At 30.3% G+C, this 5,177-nt stretch overlaps 1 long non-coding RNA gene across 1 annotated transcript; it reads right to left on the bottom strand.

Moving 5' to 3' along the window:
• Positions 1-505: 505 nt before the first annotated feature.
• On the bottom strand, positions 506-2,325 carry LOC108202259 (uncharacterized). The gene is made up of 4 exons (XR_001803048.2): positions 2,171-2,325; positions 1,793-1,907; positions 1,211-1,291; positions 506-891 (listed from the first exon to the last, which is right to left on the bottom strand). It is a non-coding gene; the product is annotated as an uncharacterized LOC108202259 (long non-coding RNA).
• Positions 2,326-5,177: the final 2,852 nt, after the last annotated feature.

Below are 5,177 nucleotides of genomic sequence, written 5' to 3'. Positions count from 1 at the left end.
ACTATAAATTTGAAAAAAAATTCACAAATAGTGTTCTAAGAATTATTCTCTAAAAATTAACATATTTTTGAAAAAAACTTAAAAAAAGAGTATATCTTTAAAAAATGCCCGTTATATTTTACCGTGATTATAAAAATATATAATACATAGATGATTGAATGATTTTGGTATGTAAAATATTTCATTCATGATTGAAAATTATTTGATTTTTCGTTTCTTTGTAAAAGGTGAGGACAATTACTTTACTCATCACCTAATATAATTTGCTTTTACAAACCTTAATTAAATTTACTTTTAAAAACAAGTTGGTTCTTAAAAAATCAGTTAATTTGGTTGTTGTTTAATTAAATTTGTCTAATCACTTGTGAACTGACAAAATTACATATTCCAGCAATATAAACATAAATGAAAAATACGCCCACTTGGAAGTAACAATACTAACACTATTTTTCGCGTGTCATTTTCGAGAAAAGTATCCACTAAATCAAAATTATATGAATCTATATACAAAATGTTAATTAATTATTTCAACATAAATTCTTTTATACAATACATTATTCAAATACATGAACATACTCTATAACTGTATAGCATCTCATCGCAACGTAATTGTCTAAAAATATCTCATAACGGAGCACATGCTTTTGTTCATATCCAACAATATTACTAGTCAAGGACGTATTCCTACCACATTCGCCTGTATTTGTATAACATGATTGTATAGCGGCAAGGACATCAGGAAGAGGTTGTACTGCAACCCATATATGCATCAACGGCCGCTAACCTTATAAATAGTAGGGGGGTCTTCTTCAGCAGGACACGGGCGAATGGTAAGTCGGTTACAATGTCTCTCTTATCAGGACGTGCAAGTCTTGGTGTAGGAACATATTGCTACACATCATATAGTGACACACAAAAAAAACCCATTCAACATTACACGACATATAATAAAAAAATATTACTTTAATATATGTTAGAACTAATATTATTTGCACAACAAAGAAATACATGAACATCGCATATACCTAGTGTCGGGTTGGGCTTCACTAAGCGACAGATTTTATCGTATGATGCATAAAGGACAGTGTTTAAGTTAAACATTATATTCAACTTGTGACTGGAGTTGAGAAATTTGTGACCATCCAAGTAATCAAAGTACCCAATTTAATATAGAACAACTTGATCATTTAAAACAATTTGTTTTTTGTACCTCCAATATGCAAGACCCGTATCCATCCTTCATGTCCTGGCACTGAACTTTCCGACCTCTTTTAGATCCATGCTCTTGCACCTACATTAGTAGTCAGACATAATTGGTCAAATACAAAGACCACGTATAATAGTTCTAGTTAGCGATGCCAACGATGTATATAATTTTGGTAATATTAATTTATAAAAACTACAATATTAATTGCGTAAAATTACTTTCAACAAATAAATAATTATTACAAGCAAACACATGTAATATAAAATATTAATAATTTAAGAATACTCAACATTGAGTTACCAACTGTAAATATATATTTATCTTTTTAAGAATATTCAACAATGTACAAATCAAATTTTCTAGAATTTTAATTATATTTTAATATGATTTTGATTTATAAATACTATTTTTTTCTAAAAACAAACAACTCTTGAAAACTTTATTTTAAAGTTTTGAAACTAAAATAAAAACTAAGCTGCCACTATTTCTAAAATCAATTACTTAAAAAACTATATCACATAACTTGATTATTATATAATAAATAAACTATATACAAAAGTATGTCGATGTCAAATCTTCACTTACCCCCGTGAGCTCTGCTTAAGATAAAGTTGAAACTGGAGCATTATCTTCATTGTTTTACACATAGATCCAACAATAATGCAAGCATTACAAAGTTCTGTACTTATGTGTAAAAAATCTGCCAAAGAAGGTGTTAATTATCATCGCAACAGTAAGATCTAAAAATAACTTCATCGAATAGGAAAAATCATAAGAAATGAATTAGAAAAATATCAGTTTGGATCTGATGAAATCAAATATTCCAACCTGATTATAGATGATATATTAACATATATCACAAATCTGTAACATATTTATTGATTTATTTTGATAAGATTGTGACCTCATATTTATGAATTGATATAAAATACCAGATCTAATCAAGAAGTATGAAATACTTACATAAATAAGAAGCCATCTCACGATGATTGATCTTATAACAATATTCTTTCATCCACAATTGAAGTATAGTCACAAAGTTGAGACACAAATTTACAAATGATATAGTGAATGACCAAATATATCTTGAGTGTTTATGTTTATATATAAAACGCATTATCACATACCAGAGAAGTTGTGCGGCGAATGTGATGCTTAAGAGGGATTATATATACGCATTTTAGGGTTTGTTTTGGACCATGAAAGGTCTTATGTGTGGCCCAATATAAAAACTTATAACGAGTACATAAAGTTGGGCCTAAATTTATACCGTTTTGTGAATCATATTACCATGTAAGTATCTGATGAGTCTAATATTAGGTTATTTTTTCTAGTTAAAAATTTTAGAATATGTTTTATTTATAAAGTGTTCTTTATCTGAATTCTTGATATTTAATTAAATCGGAATCGGAATTAGAATAGATTTTTGATGATCTAGAAAACCGGATATCCGGTTTTGTTCACCAATACCAAGAATACATATTTGAGCCAATGAGAATTTATGTAATGAGATCAATATTTTGATTTTTAAGAAATGAGAATTTCCGGAGATTATAAATTTGAGTATAATATTTTGCGAAAATATTTGTGAGATGTAATCTCATGAGATTTGATTTTTAAATGATTTGAAATTTTGGGATTTTAGTAAGATATGGGCTAACAAATGTCCGAGACGCCTGATGTCCTTGCACTCGATTTTTCCGATCTCTTTTGGAGTTTTTCATGATCTTGCACTTTGCACTTGCACCACGTGTAATAGTTCTAGCCAGTAGTGTCAACAATATATATAATTTTGGTAGTATTAATTTATAAAAACTACAATATTAATTGTATAAAATTATTGTGAACAAATAAATTACTATTACAAGCGAACACAAATGACATAATTAAATATAATTAATTTAAGAATACTCAGCTTTTGAGTTACCACTGTAAATATCTCTCATTCAAACTAAATTAAATATAATAATATAATATTGAAAGCTAAAAAGTTAAAAAAGTGTTGTAATAAGATTTATGTTTTAAAAGTATTCAATCATGTACAAATCAAATTTATTATAGATGCTGACTAGGATTGTAAATCGATACGGACTATCCGGTGTCTCGGCTTATATCTGGCTCGAAAATATGATACATGTCTCATATCCGTTTTCAAAACGATCCAAATCTTAGGGGAAATTAAACCCGTATAATACATGATCCCGGATATGAGCGAACCTATACCCGCTCAGATTAAGTCTCATATAACTTTTCATAATATGTAACTACCTGAATATCCGAATATGATCATCCACAGTTCATATTCGATTCGAACTAATATACATATTATATTTTAAATCCATCACATTTGTAATTAATTAGTCATCATTTTGTAAAATTTATTACCTTATTTAAGTTTATATCTTCATAAAATATGATTTATTTCATTTGATAATGCTTATTATGTAACAACCGAGAAATTTACAAGTACGTAAGCATAAAATTATTTTATTTACCATGTCAGGAATATTATTTTATTTTTAGAATTAGTAAGGTGAGTTACGGAATATTTTATTTAAGGGTACGTAGTGGTGTAATAATAAGTTTATGCTGACCGACAATTAATTTACGTATGTACACTAATAATAAAAATATTTGTCTGGATATAATGAGCCAATGTGAGGTTATAATTTAATGTCTAGCTGATATTTTAGTCGCCTAGTATGAAAAATATAGCTGGCTAGCTTAATTATTTATTTAACGAAAAGAGCTACATTATTACCCTCTGATTTAATAAAATTTATAAAATATTAATATATCGTAGTTTAGAGCGGATATTTTTTTTTAGAAAACACGCGGCGTTTAATTGTGCGGGCCATTTATTTAGAATTTTGTTTAAAATATATGCAGCTTCGAGTATTTATTTAGTTACCGGCTCAGAAGTTAATATTATGTTTTGAGCCGGAATAATTATCTCCATATCTCTTTAATTAATTTAGAGATTGGTCCAAAAATATTATAACAAATAATAATAATATATATATATTTTATTTGATAATTTAAATTATTATTTATTTCAGTTTCGGAAATTATTCGAAAATAAACGAAACGATACGAGAATAGGTCGAGTCGAGCAGAAATTGGTTTCGGCTAAATGAGCCTTGGAATTTGAACCCAGGAATTTAAAATGTGGCACTATAATATTTTTGAGTGGTGGCCAAGGCAATTGAGTGGCCACCAAGTAGTGCACAAGAATTGATGTTAATTAATAAAGTGATTAAGGCTTAATGGTAATTAAGGGTGCCTATAAATGGCAAAGGAAATCAGTAGAATTTTTTTGGATACTTCCATCCAGGGAGAAAACAGAGGAGCTAAGTTCAAGCTTGCTGATTAATAGTTGTTCCAGTAAGGTATTAAACCCATACCTCATCTTTTCCTTAAATATGGAATTGATTGAGTTTAATTTAAATGACTATTTATTGAATGTTGAACTGCTGTGGACCATTTTATTTACTGCTTTTACTTTGATAATTGATAAACAATAAAACCAGTACATATAAATCAACCCATAACATCATGAATTTCACCCAAATATCTAACAATTAGGGTTAGGGTTTTTGATTAAAATTGGGTATTTAATTGATTGGTGAATAATTGAGTATTGGGGGAATTGAGTTTGAATTGATTAAAGTTTGGCGGAGCAGTTGAGGCGGAGGATTGGAAGCAGGTGCTGCCGGAGGGGAGGCCGGAGCTCGCGTCGGCAACGCCGACGGAGCTCAACAGCGGCGATTGGAAGTGTACGGAGGAGGGGCGAGCAGTTGAGAGGGAGATGGACAGATGGGGGAGGGGAGAAAGGATCGGAGGAAAGGGGGGGGAGTCGAGTTACGGCGAGAGGCTGTGAAGCAGCCGGTGTCGGCCGGAACGCCGCCTCCAGCGGCGGTGTTGGTTCGGGACGACGCGAAACAGAGAGAGAGAGGGAGAGAGAGAGAGA

Source organism: Daucus carota, chromosome 9 (genome assembly GCF_001625215.2).
Source record: "Daucus carota subsp. sativus chromosome 9, DH1 v3.0, whole genome shotgun sequence".
In the NCBI taxonomy this organism is placed as follows: Eukaryota; Viridiplantae; Streptophyta; class Magnoliopsida; order Apiales; family Apiaceae; genus Daucus; species Daucus carota.
Note: the sequence above shows the minus strand (reverse complement) of the source record. Positions and strands in the feature narration are given on the sequence as shown.